The sequence below is a fragment of the Equus asinus genome, chromosome 15 (assembly GCF_041296235.1).
Source record: "Equus asinus isolate D_3611 breed Donkey chromosome 15, EquAss-T2T_v2, whole genome shotgun sequence".
In the NCBI taxonomy this organism is placed as follows: Eukaryota; Metazoa; Chordata; class Mammalia; order Perissodactyla; family Equidae; genus Equus; species Equus asinus.
Window position 1 is genome coordinate 11,209,365 of NC_091804.1, and position 19,283 is coordinate 11,228,647.

The window sequence follows — 19,283 nt, forward strand, 5'->3', positions numbered from 1 at the left end:
GGTGTGGATGCTTGAGCTGAATTACCCAAACTGCTGAATGTATGCCACTGGTGGTACATGAGTTGATTTTAGGGGACAAATGGCTAAACATTTTTCCTTACATCATATATATATTTATTTGCCTTAGTATGTTTTGGCAAAAATATAACCAGCACACCCAATCCATGATATCATGGATATTACTGCTCAAGACAAACTAAGTAAATGAGAGTGAATCAAATTAGAAGTATTAAGGTAAATAATAGTAGAGGAGGATACAGACACGGCAAAAAATCATGAAGGAGGTACTCAGATGATTGATGCTTGGGAAACACTGTAATAAAGAAAAGGAAGGCATCTTTTATTTCATTAAGAGAGAGTTGAAAGCGGACTCCATTGGAATTAACAGCCAAAGCAAAGAGACAGAGATGTGTGGTAGAGAAATTATAAGTCCCTCTGTGTGTCTGGAGAGTGGTGAGAGGTGGTTAGGGGCTGGATTGTAAAGAACCATGTATTTTCTTAAGTACTGTTTTAAAATGTTAGCTTGATGGCTCTCCAGTGTCTGAGTCTGGGAGGCAGCATGGTTCCTCATTGTGGCTGAGCCAAGTAAAGTCCACAAGGAATGATTTGCCCTTGAATTATTTACAACAGTTAAAAAAGGCCCTAGACTGACTTTCTGCTGCCACACAGGAAGCTATTTGTGTGTCTCTTGTCCCCTCACCCCTTCAGCACACATGCCTGTTACCTCATTGGATATACGATGCTGAGAGATTATAAATTTATTTTAACCCAAATCTTAGAAAACCTTAACCAGGAAGGTAAATATGCTATAAAATCTGAGGTTATGCATTCTCAATGAGTTTACATGTAAAACGTTTGAGACTTCTCATCACACCTGTTTTCTGCATCTGCACAGATTGAGTAAGTTCTAGAACCCAATGTAATGATTCCAGTTCTGTAACTGCACTGCCTAAGTCAGGAGCTACTGGCCATATGTGACTACTTAAAGTTAAAATAGTTAAACAAAATGAAAAATTCAGTTTCTCACTCACACTAGCCACATTTCAAGTGCTCCCAGGTCCCATGTCACTAGAGACTACCATATTGGATATCACAGATATAGAACATTTTCATCACCAAAAGTTCTATTATATAACACTGTCCTATGGTTACACAAAGTCTACTTTTGAATAAAAAAATTTTGATGGACCTTAAGGGTATTATACTAAGTGAAATAAGTCAGAGAGAGAGAGAAATACTGTAGGATTGCACTCATATGTGGAAGATAAACAAGCAAACAAACACATAGATAAGATTAACTATTCTGAATCCAAAATCAACGTTCCTAGATGTTCTCAAGGATTTCGAACTTCATACTCAGCAACAGCTTTAAATAAGTTATTCCAAATAGTTTCTTGGGGGTAAATGTTGCATCTTTAGCACTGGTAATGATAAAATGAAATTGGAACCTGACATCCTTGTGGTCCAGAGGTCTCCTCAGGGGCTTCTGATAATGGAATAGAAAAGTATTAGTCCCGGGAATGAGCCTGTGGAGCCCAGGAGGAAGGGGGCTGGCATTTCTGCTTCCTCTAAAGGCCTTGGAACCAAACCACAGCTGGTGTCTTCCAGACATAGACGTTCCATCATTTGTTTATAGGAAAATGGTCCTCCCACCACTGGCTGACCCCTCAAGGATTTTTCAAACAGATTAGCCCACGCAAATGACAGGCTGAAGTTAACTGTACCACTCTAATTGAGGACTGTCAAAAATACCAACACGCGGGAGGTGGCAAGACATGGGTGTTTTGCACGTCAGACTTGCTGACTTTTGTATGATGCACTCGATCTGCTGTGGGTCCAGAATCATCCTAGGGCATAAGAAGGAAGGTGAGAGAAATATTCCTCTTGGGCTGCCTTAGCTCACAGGCTGTATGTCATTAATCTGGCAACAAAACGGGAAACAACATAGATGCCCAGAGCCAAAAATAAATCCAAGGCGCCATGTCCGGAAGTCCTAAAGACAAGATGAAAGGATTCTTTTAATTAGGACTGACCAGCCATAATAAACCTATGGCGACAGAGCTACACGCTCCTTGGCATGCACTACATCACCCATATGGTGGTGTCAGTAGCTAAAATTTCACATAATTTGAGTGAAAAGAAAAAATAGAAATCAACATGAAATCCATTAGGTCCTTAGGGATGGGTTGACTTGCCAAGTTTCTTCAATAGTAATGCACAGCTATGAGTGGAGTCTGTCAAATCCAGTGTCTCCGCCTCTCAGACACTATTTCCATTCTAGGCAGGCTTCCAAAGAGTGCCCAGACCTGTTGGTAGGAACCAGATTTTAATTTTCTTCAATAAATACTCACCAAAATGTGGCCACACCTGAACTTTCAACATGCTACAGCCGCTTTATCTTTTAAAAAATTTTTTTCCCAGCTTCATTGTGATATAATTGATATGTAACATCGTTTAAGGTGTTCAACACGAAGATTTGATACATGTGTATATTGCAAAATGGTTACCAGATGACATTTAAGTGTTCTTGGTGATGTTGAGGCAGGTCCCGTCCATCTGTCCATCCAACAATTATTCAATACTTACCACGTGCCAGCTTCTGATCCAGATGCTCAGAATACAAAGTTGTACAAAATATAGACATCCCTGCCCTAAGAAGTCCATAGTCCTAGCTACCCTTTTGCAGAAACCAAGTTATTCCTTGTGTCATTAATTTGACAAATCCTACTTAGGGTACAACCAATTTATCTTAAAACTTAAAGAAACTTTTATTTTTTCTTTATTACTAAAGCAACATACAGATACTGTAGAAAAATGAGAAACTATAGAAAATAGAGGACAAATTGTTGTCAGCACTTCTCTATATATATTTAAGACCAGGGCTTCTAATTTTGGGCTGAAAGATCTTTATTGTGGAGGGCTGCCTTGTGCATTGTGGGGTGTTTAGCAACATTCCTGGCCCCTACCTACTACCCACTAGATGCCAGTAGCAACCCCCTACCTATTCCCCATGTGTGTTGGAACAACCGAAAATGACTCCAGACACTACCAAATGTCTCCTAGGGGACAAGTAACCACTGCCTTAGGTCAGTCTGGGTTCAGGGTGGGGGTTGTTGATTGCATTCCATCAATTACTCCTTTTCCCCTCCAGGAGTCTAGATGACACTTGCAAATACAGCCAAATGGAATAAAATGGAATTCAGCCAAATGGAATAAAAGTTATCAGCCTTATTAATTACTCAGGTTGAGGCAGCTGGTCCTCAGGTGTACCTGACTGGTTTCATTCATTCAAGGCAATCTGAGAAAGTAGAACCAGAAAGAAGAGGCCTGGTTGGGCCTGTCTGAGGCAGGAAATGAGTCTATGGCCCTGAGAGAGCATGTCTGTCAAGAGACCAGGAAACATGGAGGTTCTGTTTTAGGTTTTGAGGCTGAATGACCGCCACCCACTTGTGTGCCCGTATGGCACAACTGGATAAATCACTCTCTCTAGGTCGGAGGGTCGGCTCCATGGCTGAGCACTTCTTCCTCAGCACCTCTGAGACAGCCACGGAATTGGAGGGAGCTCCTGTTTCATGAGTTGAGGCAGGAATGTGGGGAGCAGGCAAAGAAAGCCTCCCCCACATGGAGCTGTTTTCTCTGAATATATAAACACACATACAGATTTTAAACAAAAGCAGTATCATACTGTTTTGTAACCCTTTTTCAGTCATGATATCAACACGTCTCACATTAAATTATTTATGACATAATTCTAAATGGCTGCATATTGCTTGTTTGTACATAGTGCATTTTGCTAATTCCCTTTTGACTGTGTTGTTTTCAAATTTCTTCTATTATGAACACACTTGAGCATCTAAAAGATTACGGACTACACCTTCGTCCCTGATTATGGCCTAAGGGCAAATTCTGAGATGCGGAATCCTTGGTTCAAATGGCATGTATGGCAATGCACTCCTGGAAGGGGGTCCCAAATTATATGTAGCTTGAGGAGCTAGGATAACTAGGGCATAAATGAAGAAAGAGCGACTTCACAAGTTCACTGCACATTTTTCTGGCTTATCTGAAGCCCAGGTAACTGCTGAAGTCTGGGGCCCCCAGTTTCAAAGGCTTGAGTCCTGATGTGGGTTTTGCTGTCCTCCAGCAGCTGACAGCTCCCAGAGCCCCAGGGAGACTTTTCTGTCCCATTCCTGGGTGCACTTAACTCCTGGCACACCTTAGTGCTTTGCCGTTGGCACCATGCTTTGGATAGAAACCACTGCCCTCTTCTGGATTTGGCATCCCTGATAAGGTTAGGTGTATTTTCATTGGCTGTGGGCTCAACTGGAGAAGTCTCTGTGTATTGTAAATATTTACAATTTTCTGTATATTATGACATTTTGACATCTTAGAAAAAATCTGCCTGGCTGGGGAGAGAGTGCCTCTCCCTGAGCTAGCCAATTCTTAGAGATGGCAAAGGACTCAGCCAGGAACATCCCCTGGATATGGAAAGTGACCAATCCAGAGCCCAACCTCCTCTCTCTGGCCTGTGTACCCCAGGAGGCAATATTCCTCTGCCTTAATCATTCCAGGGCCACATTCCAGGCAACTGGGGACCACCCCTGTAGCCTGCTAGAATTATTCAAACTAGCCAGCCCTGAACTGTTTACCCTGCCCTGCCTTGCCTTTCCCATAGAAACCCCAATAGAGGCCATGGCCTAAGCCTTCCCCTCACTCCTGCTTCCTGCCCACCTGGTGTCTTTGCCATGTGGGCCTGCATGGCCTCTTGTCTCTGAGATCTGTGAATTTAATAAACTTCGTTTTTTCCTGAGCCTCTCCTCTGTCTCCTTTTGTGCCCACACCTGCTGACCATCATAACAGAATATAAAACAGGACAAATCTTCAGGCTTTATGAAGCTGATGCCCAAGGCTTCCAGTCTTGAGTTGTGGGGATTAGTTTTCATGTGAGTGCTTTTGCAATCTTTACCAAGGATCTAAGCATCGATATTTTCATTTTCACGTCTCCAGCCTGAGGACCCCATAAGGAAGAGCTGCTGGAATTTACCTAGAAGTTCCTAGAAACGTAGCCTTTAACCACGGTGGGTTTTAAACACTAGTACAGTTAAATACTGTCTAGAAATCAAAAGCTCACTTTGTTCCCGGAGACCTTGTGTCTTTTTTCTTCATGTCTCTCTTCCCCAACTTAAACATGACCCCCAAAAGTGCCGTCTAAGTTGTGAAGCAGGAGACGGCCAGATTGCCAAGGCTAATATTTGTGTTTGGAAGCGTGGCCCCTGTCGGACGGCAGAAGCCCTTGAGCGGCCTCCAGAGTTTCTCTCAGGCGTTGTGCTGGCCAAACAGTCCTGCTCTTCATTCGTGTTTTACGGTTTGGGAGAGAGCTGAGGGATTTCAAGGGAAATGCCCGACTAGGCATTGAGGAGCCTGTGGCAGTGATGGGGGTCGGTCCCCTGGGGTCCTGTTCAACATCTCCAGCTGCCTCCCTTCAACCTCAGGCCAAGTTAGGAAAACCTATGGTGTTTGGGGAAACAGTGGAGCAGTGGGGTTGGCTCGGCTAACAAACTCCCAGTGTTTCACCCGCTCTGAACCCAGTGCCAAGTCCATCCTCCAGAGACACTGACGGCTCTGTTCCGCAAGGCGCCAGTCTTGCGTCACTCAACTGGGAAAAGGTGCGTGCTGGACCTCCCTCCCGCCAGAGTTAACCCTCCAGGGAACAGGGCCAGGGCCCTGACATTGGATCCATGTGGGGGTGTTCCACTCAGGGAGGCAATTCGTTTCTCTCCTGGTGCCCTGTGAATGTCAAGGACACTTTAGATTCCCTTGGGGAAGGACTGAGGAGTAGTGCACTGTCAGCCCCCGGACGTTGCCTCGTGAGCAGCTCCGTTGGCCTCACACTGCCCTTGGTGGATGCCAGTGCCCAAAGACATCTCATGGGTCAGAAACTGCAGCTGAGGTGGAGAAAAAGTCAGCCAGCAAAATTCCCTACCTTCTGATTACTGCTATTAAAAAAAAAAGACCCTATATGCATACAAATAAGGACTAAACAGTAATAAAAATAAAAATTTTAACTCTGGTTTCTTCATTTTCTTTAATGTGGTTATGTTGTCTTTATAATGAAAAAAAAAAAAAAACCAGAAAAGAAACAGCTCTGACATTTTCACCAGTTTTTTGGAGGTAGAATCAGGGCACGTTAATATTGCAGGCATGGAGCCTGGTGAATGTGTGCAAACACGCAGGAGCTTGGGGAGGTGGTGGGTGGGTTGGGAGTGGGTGGGGATAGTTTGACTGGACACGCTCACCTGTGTGAGGCCTGATTTCCTTACATGGCATTGAAAGCAGTGGGATCCCAGAAAACTTAGGGCCTCTGCTATGCCACAAGCCCAAGAAATCTTGGAGGCTGCTTGGGCTGTTTCCTGGGCCTGCTGTGGCTTATTAATCACTTTAGCCTCTAAGTGAGCCTGGAGTGGAGTGAACACGGGGCCAGCAAAGATCCAGAGGGACCAGCACAGTGAGTGAGGGACATGGGACATGTGGAGAAGACAAGGCCCTGGGGAGACAGGAGAAAAACAAGGATGCTGGAGAACTTGGCCTCAAGGGAAGTCCTCTCTCATACTTGGTATGAACCCAATGGGCTAATCTCACATTTTCTTCCCAGGAGATTGGATGTTATCAAATGTAGCTAGCAGATGGTTGAGAGAATAAAGCTTTCATTCCAGAAAACCTCCCCTGGGCACTGACATCTCTACTGGCAGATGTTTCTGCTAAATCCTGAGGATCTCTGATTTAAGTGAAGAATGTCTCCCCCATCTCTTCTCTCCCAAATTCCCTTCCTGTTATGTAGATACCATCCCTTCCCTTTACCTCCATTTACTTAAATTAACTGTACCTTTCTATCAGGTTCTGAAAAGTGATTCTAAATATTGCAGTGAAGGAAGCGTTGGGCTTGGAAGTCCAGTATGGGGGTGTGTGTGTGTGTGTGTGTGAATATTCCAGACACTGTAAACTTGAGGGCATCCCCAAGACCTTTCCCCCAGAGGCTGGAGGTCAAGGCCAAGGGTACTTCCTTGTCTTTGTAGGTCATATTTCTCCCCTCAGGATGAGATTCCTGCTGGTGTCACAGAACCAAAAAGTCCACTGAATACCAGAAAAGAGAATATTCTTTAAAAAACAAAGAAAGATGGAATTAGTCTAGGGCGGAGCCATTGAGAAAAGGGAAGAAACGTTCACATAGATGAGAACTAAATTTAGCATTGTCTCTATAGCCAGAAAATAAGTGCTTGGGGAATGAATCCCAAGAGGGCCATTTTCAAAGAGCCAAACTGCCTCCCTCAATCACTGCTGAGCCTCTGCTCTTCCAGGAGCGTGGTGGGTGCGGTAGCCTCCCCATTCCAGCCTCCATGCATGTCTGACACTGGCCTCCTGCTGGACCTCATCTAATATCTGCTTGTGAGGGGAGAGGGTGGGAATTTCTCATTTTGCCCACTCATGCAGAAACGCCACCGAGCAGGACCCTGCCTGAGGTAAGAGACGCCAGTGAAGGGACATTTGCCTGCACTGGCCTGGACCCCTCCCTGACCCTTCAGCATCTCAGCTGTGTTGCAATATTTCCTCAGGAGAAGGCTCCATTCTCAGAGGCTTTGCCAGGAAAGCGCATGAGAGGAATGTTTTGCTCTGCTTGAGACATTCCTTTCTGCATCTCTGCCAGCCACGTCCCCTGACTTCTCCTTGTCCAGGCCCCAGATGGCACAAGGTGACCCAAGCTGGGTGGGCACTCACCCCCAACACACACACATGCCATCAGGAGGAGCCCTGCGGGGAGTATGTGACCCCACCTTGTCCCCATCCAAAGGGGCCCCATGCATGATTTCATCAAACAGGACATTCCAAGGCCCTCTGCAAACTTTCAAATCACTTGTGCAATCTCTAAGCTTGAAAGCAGACAAAGTGTGAGCCAGATATTGTCATCCAAGGGCCAGGAGTTCCACAAATTCATCAGGCTGGGAAGGTCTCCGATTAGCTAGTGAGGTGAACACACCCTGTCACCCCTGCCAGGGCTGGGTAACACGGTCATGCTTTTGACTTACACAGCCCTGACTGTCAGGCAGCTCCAAGCACCTCAGAAGGAAGAGTGCCTTCTTATTTGGGAAGGGCAGCCTCCAGTTCCGCGAAGGCCTGTTGCAGTCTCTGCTGAGTCTGTCCCCACCTGGTTCCAGGGCCTCTGACCACAAAGTGATGCTCTGTCACAGCTCATCTTAATACACATGGCAGACAGAACTGAGCCTTCTGCTCTCTGAAAGAAACATCCAGGAAATAGCTAAAAGTCAAAACAAACACAAAAACAAACAACCCATCCAGACCTACAATCTGCTCCACTGCAGAAACAGACTCTGTTTGGGTTTTTGGGCAGAGAAGACTTGGGAAGGCTGGCCTAAATGTGTGGCTCCAGAAAACTGGCTGAGTATTGTAATTGATGGCTAAAATGGCCACAAATTCTTCCTAACTTTGCATGTGACCTTGCAGCTCCTCTCACCAAGGGGTGGAGTCTACTTCCTCACTCACTGAATCTGGGGTGGCCTGTGACTTGTTTTGACTAATAAATGTGGCAGAAGTGAGCATATGACAGTTCTGAGCCTGGGCCACTAGGTGTGTTGTGACAGTTCTGAGCCTGGGCCACTAGGTGTGTTGTGACAGTTCTGAGCCTGGGCCACTAGGTGTGTTGCATACGTTCTCTCTCTCTCGTGACCGTATGTGACCAAACCCAAACTAGCCTGCTGGAGGATGAGAGACATGTGGCTAGTCGTCCTATTGCCTACCGACAGCCATCTAACCACAGGATAAGTGATTGTGGCCATTCTAGAGCAGCCAGCAGCCAGTTGACCCTGCACTTGATCACAGACACATGAGAGAGTCTAGGCATGCCACCCCAGATGAGAACCATCCAATCCATCCGTGGAGTTCTGAAAACTAATAAATGGTGGTTGTTTTAAGCCGCTCAATTTTGGGGTGGTTTGTCACATAGCAAAAGTTAATAATACACCAACTAAGTCCATCATCAAGAGAAGGATGAGAAGAGAAAGACTTCGGGGGAGGAGGTTGTCACGGCTGTTTGCTCAAACTTCTCATATATACATCATCTCCTTTGCTTTATCATCAACCCTAATTTTCAGGCAAAGTCCAGGACAGGTAAGTTACTCAGACTCCTATGCAAAGTGGCAGATTGGAGACTCAGACGCAGGTCTTCTGACCTGTCTGGTGTTCTGCAGAGTCCTATTCCCCCTCTACCAAAAAAATTCACAATGGGTGTTCACGATATTTGAAAATGCTGAACAGGTGCCATAGCTGGACAGTACTGCCTAGTGGATTAGCCCCCCAGCCTTAGAGTCAAATAGATCAGAGTCCAAATCCTGGCTCTACGCTTCCCAAGAGCCATGATCTTAGGCCTCTGGCTTAATTTCTTGGAAAAGGAAGATAAAAGTACTCTGTTTTTAGAGAACTAGGAAAAGTTAGTGTGCTTATTCTCTGGTTCCATGGTGACCTTTGGGAAGTGTCTTAGTCAGTTTCGGCTGTTATAACAAAATGCCTAAAAGCAGATGTTTTAAACAACAGTTTATTTCTTGCAGTTCTGAAAGTTGGAAGTCTGAGATGAGGGTACCAGCATGGTTGGGTTTTCGTGAGGACCCTCTTCCTGGTTTGTAGATGCCCATCTTCTCATTGAGTCCTCACATGACTGGTTAGCTGTGTGGCTTCTTCTTATAATGGGACTAAGTGCCTTCAGGTCGTCTCTTACCCTCACCACCTAATTGCCTCCCAAAGGCCCCACCTCCAAATACCATCACGTTGGGATTAGGGTTTCAACATATGAATTTATTGTGGTGGTGGGGGAGACAGAAAGTCCATTGCAGAAAGCAATTCCTACCTTTAGCACAATTATGAGCCCTGGAGCCAGGCTTCTTCTGGGTGACCTGCTTAGGCAGTGAACTTTGCCCTCAACTTGGTTGGCATCTCAGATGGCTTTTAGAATTGACCACAGTCAGCTTCCAGTTTACTCAGCCTCCAAGCTGTAGACTTGAGCATTTGTGAACTCACTGGAGAAGACTTAGCCCGTATTATGACTAAAAGGGGGAAGTATTTGCAACCATAATACTTGAATTTAAGCTGCAACTACTTTGTAGGCAATTTCAATCTCTTCTGAGCTTCAATTTTCTTACATTTTTTTCTTTTTTTCTTTCTAGTTTTATTGAGCTATGATTGACATATAACATTGTATTAGTTTAAGGTATATAACAGTGACCTGATAAGTGTATTTGCAAAACGATTACCACCATAAGTTTAGTTAACATCTATCATCTCACATAGTTACAATTTTTTTTCTTGTGATGAGAACTTTTAAGAACTACTCTCTGAGCAACTTTCAAATATTCAATGCAGTATTGTTAACTAGAGCCACAGTTTTCTCACTTTCAAAATGAGGACGGGAGAATGAGATAATGAAAGCCAAGGTGCCATAAGAATATCAGTTATTATTATTATTATTAGAAGAGTAAAGTTATTACTGAAGTTGATTTTTAAATGGCAAATTTTAAAAGTTTTAGGTCAAACAAAAAGACGTATTCTACCTCCTTCAAAAGCAAAAGCTCTGAGAACACCTAGTACACTGGTAGGATGACTTTTTTCGAGGTGATTGGGTGGGTCAGCTAGGAGTACTGCATACAACAGCTATAGTGTGTACAACAGGAATACTGCATTCAATGGCAATTAGCAGCGGCTTAAATAAATAGGCAGTTATTTTCTCACTTGATGAGAAGTCTGGAGGTAGAATGTTGCAGGCATTGGTTCAGTTACTCAGTGATGCCCAGATGTCCACTCTGTCACCCTTAACATACTGGCTTTCATCTCCATGCTTACTATCTCATGGTCCCAAAATAGCTGCCCCAGCTCCAACTCAAGGGAGGAAGATGGGAGAATCGAGAGGTTACCCAGAAACTCCCTTATGAGGTTTTGTTTTGTTTTGTTTCCTGCTAAGGTCTCACTGACTAGAAATGTGTCAGATGACCACTTAAGCTGCAAGGGAGGCTGGATGATATTTACCTTTTCCAGACTCTATGGTAGAGACAGCCAAGTGAGGAAATACTTGTGAATATGTTGGCCTAGCTAACCAGCAGTGATCCCACAGGGAAAATTCGAATATTTAATTTTTTCGTTTACTTTTGGTTTGCTTGTACTTCCTGATATTTTGGTAACAGATATATTTTGTGTTTTTATAATAAGAAAGAAACCAATTAAGGGCCATTGTTTTAAACATAATCAAATAAAAGACCTCAGCCTACTTTCTTCATATTGAGCATGATCCGAGAACAGTTTGATTACACATATGTTGCCTGGCTGTGATGTCTCTTTCTTTCATCTCCCAAACCAAGCAGAAGACTAATGTCTAACACTTGTAAAATGTTGACAAACTGTCACTTGTGACTTTGGGGAAATAAGAACCATGTCTAATTGAGTTATTCTATATTACATCCTCTGCAGATCACTTTTTGGACAGTTGTTCTCTACCAAAAGGTCACATATAAGGAAGGAACGAGGTCCTGAGACACATGGAAACAAGTTCAAAAGCAGTAATGGCCAAACGTCAAACTTTGGTAAGGATGAGGATTGCAGGAAAAGTCTATAATCAAAATTCTGTTCTCTGAGTCAAGGAGAAAAATCACCCACTGTTGCTGACAAAGTGGCTGGTAAACAAGTAAAGAAGGTGACAAATGATGGCACCAGGAGATGTTGCAATCTGTAACATGTTACAGATTAGCTGGTGTTGTCCTCACTAATGAGGCCAGTTTTAGGGAGGGGGAAAAATGTGGCTTGATTTAGAGCTGATGATATCATGTGTCTAGTCACTGGAGATCAAAAGAAAGCTTGCCTGTAAAACATTGCTAATGAAATTGGAGCAAAGGGTAAGCTCCTCTCTTGGATGTGTCAAAGGGATGTCTTGCTCTGCACTAGGCCAGTGAGATGTGAGTCATAATACATTCTTTGGGATGTGGTTGTGGCCACGTGACCTCATATTCAACCCCACCTGCCGTGAACTCTGCAGATTTATCAATTGTGTGTATCAGTCCTGTTAATATCTGATGATTTGAAGACCAAATGGTTGTTTTCTTTTCCAACGATGTATGACTAAAGACTGCAGGTACTTTTTTGTGTGTTTTCTTGAAAAGTGGCTGTTGCGTGCGTGCGTGTGCGTGTGTGTGTGTGTGTGTGTTGGTGATGCTGATGCGAAAAGTGTGGAGAGGCAATTAACTTTCATATTACCACTGTGTTAAGACTAGACTTTGAACAGCCCACCTGTGATGACTTAGTATCTTTTTCCTGAAACTAGAAACTAATACATGGAGGATGAATTATCTACATCTTCCTTGGATAACTTGGAGGAATGCTGAGGGCACTATAAATTCAGGCAAGTCCAAGAAGTGAATGTCACATTCTTCACAGTGTGGAATTAGCACGAAGGAGGACAAAACATCCTTAGCGCGAAACCCCATTGAAAGAAAATTCTACCATATTCTGCAGCTCGGAAGAACTTCATCGTGGTAGAACTTTTCATTCTGTGTAAGGGCAAATTCTTTCTTAAATACAGTGGAAACCACTGGCCTTGCTTAGTTCCCTTCCGTTAAGTTCCGTGTGCCCGAATTTCCACAGATTTTCTATTTATAACACCACAGAGGTGCTGAAGAGCTGTCAGAGCCACACTCAAAACTTAACTGAAGCACTCACGTTTCCTTTCCTTCTGGCCTCTGGTTACTGAAAACATTTGCTGAAAATTGCTGTCCCACTCAAGAACTGTCAAAGGTAATTGTGTTGCGCAAAAGTTACTGAGAAGCATGAAATAATATGGTTACCACCTGGAGACCGAGTTAATAGAACCTGTCTGATGAGCTGCAAGCCTGCCACATGTGAACACGCCAGTTTCTGTCTGAAAACCACGACAGCATAAATTTGTGAGGAAGACGTGTATCAGAGGCCTCTTAGTGGCAATTTACGATACAAATCCCTATGTAGAGGGCAGTTGTCAGGTCACCAAATCCAGTGAGGTCTGAGGTTCTGGGGGTGGTGGTGAGGGGGAGGATGGGGGGAGCATTAAGCACGTTGGGAATGTGGACCTGTGTGGAGCAAGTAGCAGTACTCACTTCAAAAAGCAAGGTCTAGACTTGGCTACTCTCACGGCTGGCAATGACCCAAGGTCTAAGAAAATGAAAGTCAGAGGCTCAGGAGGTGAGGGGGCTAGAGAGTCTGTCTGAGGCACCCGCCCTCCCTTTTTGCCTCTGGCCCACACTGTGCTCTTCTAGATGAGCAGGAATCTCTTTTCCGCTTAAAATTCTCCAGAGAGGGAAATCTTCCTTATTCTTGGGAGCTATTTTTAGGGTCTCACATCTTCCTTGAGATGGTTTTGAACTTCGAAGACCCCAAGAAACTCTCCCAAAACAGGTGCTGCTATTCATATGGCAAAAACTCCACTAAACCCCTAAATCCACTCATGGATTCCCTCGGGAGCATCTAGTTCTGTCTGAAACTGTCTTTTTGGGTCAGAAATTGTGGCTGTCAGGTTGTGAATCCAATGCCCTGGGTCAGCATCCTAATCCAGTAGTCAGGGTGTGGCTCAGGAAAGACGCATTGGAAGCAGGAGTTTCCAACTATGGGATCCAGGATGCACACTGGAACCATTCCAACATCGTTATAAAATCAACCAATGTTAGGAGTACCTGCTCTTTTTATCTTTGGCGATATTCACAGTTGAGCTTTTGAGGTAAGAATAAAACTCCTTTGTTTCCCAAGCAGTCTCTAAATTGAAACCAGGGCTGGCTACGTAATTCGTGGGGCCAGCGTAAAGTGAAAATGTGGGGCCTTTTTTCTCAAAAAGCAGGAAAAAAGCTTTTTTTCTTTCTTTTGTGACCTCTCTCTCAAGCTCTCACGGTGTTTTTTATTTGCTATTTTAATGTCACACTCCCTCCCTCAGGCACAAGGATGCTTGTGGGGTGAATATAGACCTTCATAGGAACCGAGAGCCCAGCCTGGCAACCAAGTATGTGGGGCACACGTGCCCAACCCCAAATCTCTCACCACCAGGCCCACGGGGCAGAGGCAGCAGGAGTCTCGTGGTGGTGTCAGGGAGCAGGGAGCCAAGACCCCACAGCAGGGAAGTGAGGAGGTGGCTGGAGGGAGCATTGTGCATGGACCACTGCCCTATCGGACTTCACTCATGAAACACATATTCAAAGATGAAATTGTTATGATTTAAAAAATGGTGACCACAGCATTAAACCCCAGTGTGAGGCCCCCTTCTGAGTTTGGGGCCCTGTGTGACCTCACTGGTAGCACACCCATGAGGCCAGTCCTGGTTGGGACTCATTCCTTCTCAGGATTGTGAAAGCACCACATAACTCAATGGCCATTGGAACCTCATTGCTGGAATATTCTTACCTGAATACTTAATTCTCACTCTTTTCTATGTAATCTGTTTCTAATTCCTGGAAGCTTTTAGTATCTTCTCTTTAACCTCAGTATTCAGAAATTTCTCACTTGTGCACCTTGGTGTAAATTTCCCATCATTTATTGTCTGGAGCCCTCAGAGAACACTTTCAGTCTGGAAACCCATGTGTTTCTGTTCTGGGTCATTGTCATGCATTTTTTCTTTGATGCTTTCATTTCTTGCCTCTTTCTTCATGTTCTTTCTTTCTGCAACTCCTCTTGGTGGATGTGGGATTGATCATCTAATTTGCTTTCCTTCCTTTTCCTAATTTCTATCTCCTTGATCTTTGCCTCTTCTCTCTGGGAATTTTCCTCAACTTTCTATTAAACTAAAAAAAAAATTCCATGATCATTTTTTTCCAGTTCTTTTTTTTTCCCTCTTGAGTTGTTCATTTTTCGTAGGAACCTGTTCTTATTTGGCTGCAATATCTTTTCTTATCTATTTGAGAATACTAATAATATTCATTCCTGTCTTAATTCTGTTCCTTTTTTCCTTTTTAACCTTGTTCTTTCACATTGGAGACTTTTCACAAATATCTGGTGATATGTTTACGTGGTATAATAAAAATATTTGGTCTTTGTCCCTGTTTCCTGGCACAGAACTTCTAGAACCCTTGGCATCTCTAGAGTGAGAAGTGTCTTTGGTGTGCTAATGAGATGACCTTTGGCTTAGGGGTTCCTGAGTAGCTTCAGGATGGTAGCTGTTCTCCAGAAAGATCAAGCTGTGATTAGAGGGTTGGGACTCTCAGCTCCACCCCCCAACCTCTGGGGAGGGAAGAGAGGGTGGAGATTGAGCTCAATCACCAATGGCCAATGATTTAATCAGTTGTGTCTAGTAAGGAAAATTCCATAAAAACTCCTAAACCACAGTGAGAGATTCCAGGTTAGCTGAACACATGAAGGTGCTGGGAGGGTGGTATGCCTGGAGAGGCAGGGAAGCTCTGTGACCCTCCCCCATACCCTGCCCTATGCTTCTCTTCCACTTGGCTGTTCCTGAGTTGTATCCTCTGTAGTAAACTGGTAATAGTAAGTAAAGTGCTTTCCTGAGTTCTGTGAGTCATTCCAGCACATTATTGAACTTGAGGAGGGGGTCATGGGAACCCACAATTTATAGCCAGTCAGTCAGAAGTATGGATGGCCTGAGCCTTGTGATTGGCCTCTACAGGGGGGCAGTCTTGTGAGACTGAGCCCTTTAACTTATGGGATCTGATACTAACTCCAGGGAGACAGTGTCAGAACTGAATTGAATTGTTGGACACTCAGTGGGTGTCAGAGAAATGGTGTTGGAAAAGGCACCACGTATTTGGTGTTAGTCTATATTCAAAAGTGAGGCACCACAATTGGATGCACTAATACCATGCATGGGGAAACTTCACCATAGGGTGATTGGGAGGTGAATCACCGATTCATTGAAGAACTCCCAAATGTCATTATCCATAGGTCTTTTCTCTGGACTGTGTAGGGGGAACTTGAATCTCCCGCCAGGATGTGTGTGTGTGTGCCTGTGTGTATGTCTGCACATGCGTGGGTAAGAGGAGTTCTGGAAGTAGGGTGGGGAAGGGAGATTGTGGAGTCCACAGTATGACATGTACACTTTTATTTCAGCCTTGCTTCATCTCTGCATTTCTCTGGGCCTGCTCCCCAAGTCCATTTATTCTGAATCACAAACCTTCAACTTTCTGCCAGGAAGCAATGAAAGGCTTGTTGCATGGATGCACACGATGGGAGAGGATACTTGACGGACTCAACCATGCTATGGGCAGACTTCCAGCAAATGCCCTTTTCCACCATGGGCTTTACTCTCACCTTCCTTCTGGAATTGTTGCTTATAAATACCGAGAAACTCAGAATTTCTTCAAGGTAAAGCAGCTCTGGCCTCATTTGTCTGCAAGCAATTGGCTTTCTCATTTTTCATTTGGCCAAGGTAATGACCATTCCTCTATCCATCGCTCACCTTCCAAAAATTTGTTGAAAGCACATATGGCAAATTGTCTCTCAATTCTCTTTGACCTTATTGATTAATTTGTTTTTTAAAATTCCTTGGCTTTTGTTTCAATGAGATTTTAGTAGGAAGAAGAGATAGTCATGGTCAATTTCACTATTTTTAACTAGAAGTTTCCTTTAGAAATCTTAGTCTTTATTGGAGTCTAAACCCCTTCACTTTACTGTTGGATGAATCCTTGCTGTTTACTAAGTGAAATAGTAAACAATCTAGAGAAATAGTAAATTTCAGTCTATTTCTCACAGCCTATATATACTTATTTAAATACAATTCTAATAATCTTGGCTACTTAGTTTTCTAGTTTTTAGCAGATTAGAGGCAGAATTTAAGTGGAAATTAAATCTGATGTGGCTAGAGTCAGATATCCTGATAATATCAAGAAGATTAGCTGGCAGTCCAAAAGGTGACAGAAAGCTTATAATAAGTTAAAAGAACACATAATATTGCAACAGTTTATATTGGTACAAACAGTCCTGCACATTTCAAAATGCATTGCTGCATTAAAGTGTAATACTGATGCCATCCTCTTATTACAAAATCTTCTATGACTCCCCATTGTCTGTACCTATAAGTTTAATGTTCTCTCACTGTTCCATCTATTGCCAAACATATGACCTGTTGTTCCAATGAAACACCCTGCTCTATTTCACACCTGTGAATTTCCATTTCAGAACTGTGAATTTCTTAGCCTGGTGCATCCTTTCTTGCCATGGCAAACCATCCTTTAAGATCCGTTTGAATTCCTATGATGTTCTCTCCCTCCCTTCTCTTCTGCATCCCCACGGTACTTGTTCAGATTTATATAATAGCAAGGAATTTTGAACTTCTGCTTTACCTCTCCAATTGGATCATAAACACAAAATAGCAGGGGACATTGTAATGAACTAAATATATTCCCCCAAAATTCATATATTGAAACTCTCATCCCAATGTAATGATATTTGAAGGTGGGTGTTTGACAGATAATTAGGTCATGAGGGTGAAACCCTTATGAATGGCATTAGTGCCCTTATAAGAGGAGGCCAGAGAGCTAGCTAGCCCTCTTTCCACTGTGGGGACCTGGAATTGGCCACCCCAAGATATGTCTCTTTGGCATCAGGATTATTTAAGGCTGATTGCTTTGGATAAACTGGGACAGGGAAGGAGGCTATGAGGAATGGAACTTGCCCTTTGTTAGGACACATTTACGTTTGTAAGGTAAATCTCTATCTGTAAAAGGTGCCTCCCTCTCTGTACCAGGAAGAAGAAAGGAGATGACCTTCTCTCTAGAAACTCTTAATCAATACCAAAGGCAAGGACTTAAATCTGCATTTTATTGTGCTAGTCTGGTAACCTCCTGTAACTGACTTCCCTCCCCCTCCCAACTTTGGCATTTCTTTAAGGATTAAGCATCTTTCTATAGGCTAGGAACTGATTGCTGTGCTCACCTGTGACCACCCGGCTCAAGACAATAGACTTGCCTCCGGCTACGCCCTCTGAGACAGCAGACCACTACCTGCTGTGTCCATCAAGCAATGTGCTAACAGGGCAATCTTGTGACTATTGTGGGAGGGACATTTCAATCACATGTGAAACACCCTGTTTGGGGGTATATAACCAGTATGTGCATCTCACTTCTTCGGTGTCCTTTCTTCCTTTGGGAAGAAAGGCCCCGGGCCATGGTTCCTCATAAAGCTTTGTTTAATTTTCTCTTGCTATTCTGTCTCATGTGAATTTAATTCGTTCTCCGGCCAGACGAACGCACATTTGGGGAGAGGAAATGTCTTCCTCTCCTACACCACCATGTGAAGATACAAGAAGTTGGTAGTCTGCAAATCAGGAAGAGGGCCCTCACCAAGAGCCCAAGCATTTTGGTACCCTGATCGTGGACTTCCAGCATCCAGAACTGTGAGAAATAAATTTCTGATGTTTTTAAGTCACCCAGACTATGGTATATTTGTTATAGCAGCCCAAGCTGATTAAGACAGACATTACTCTTGGCATAATCCGTTGCCTGTGAATGCTTCTGAATAAATCTCTGTGGAATCCAATTGAAAGTATGATAATTGATGTTTAGTCCTCCAGGAGAGATCAAATAGGAATCTGTATTAAGATTTAATTAAGAAGATTCAATTAATTTAATTAAGAAGAAGGTAAATGTGTGATGCATTTTAAAAAGATTTCAAAAATAATAAAAAAAGGAAATAAAAAAGAAAAAAGAATGTTATATAAATGGAATCATAGAGTATGTGACATTTTGAAATTGGCTTTTCTCCTCAAGATAATGCCTTTAAAAATAAATAAAAATGAAACAAGAAATAAATTTTTATAATATATAAAGGGCATATTACTTTTAAATTATCATAAAATTTATTTCTTGCTGATAGAACAATGAGGCACTATTTTTCACATGGACAACAATCCTTTTATGCCACCAAGCTGTTTAAGTTTGAATATTACATATGGAATGTCAACTACGTCTTTTAAAAGGAGGCAGGGGTAAAGGGTTGTGGCAGATGGGAAACAACTGTGAATATTTTTATTTCAGTGTGTTTTGGAGAGCAACTATGTGTTCCTTGACATAACTGACCTGTTCTCAAAATGTTTGGGATCGACCCTATCTTGCCATTGACTCATGTTGTAATTTCCAAGGTGCTTTTATCTTCACTTTGGATTGGTCTTTGATTAGGGGTGACTCCTGACACATTTGCTTTAAATTTCTCTCCCCTCCCCTGTCAAGTGGTTAATGATCTCAAAATGTCACAAGGCATTCTGCGGATTTCCCAGG

General features: G+C 43.3%; 1 protein-coding gene across 1 annotated transcript in view; it reads left to right on the plus strand.

Annotated features, from left to right (window-relative positions):
* TASP1 (taspase 1) overlaps positions 1-18,539 on the plus strand; it is a 310,101-nt gene extending 291,562 nt beyond the window's left edge. Inside the window, exons 14-15 of the transcript XR_011494551.1 lie at positions 11,521-11,633; positions 16,120-18,539. The gene's annotated coding sequence lies outside the window, so the exon portion shown is untranslated. The remainder of the gene's footprint in view (positions 1-11,520; positions 11,634-16,119) is intronic.
* The last annotated feature ends 744 nt before the right edge of the window (positions 18,540-19,283 follow it).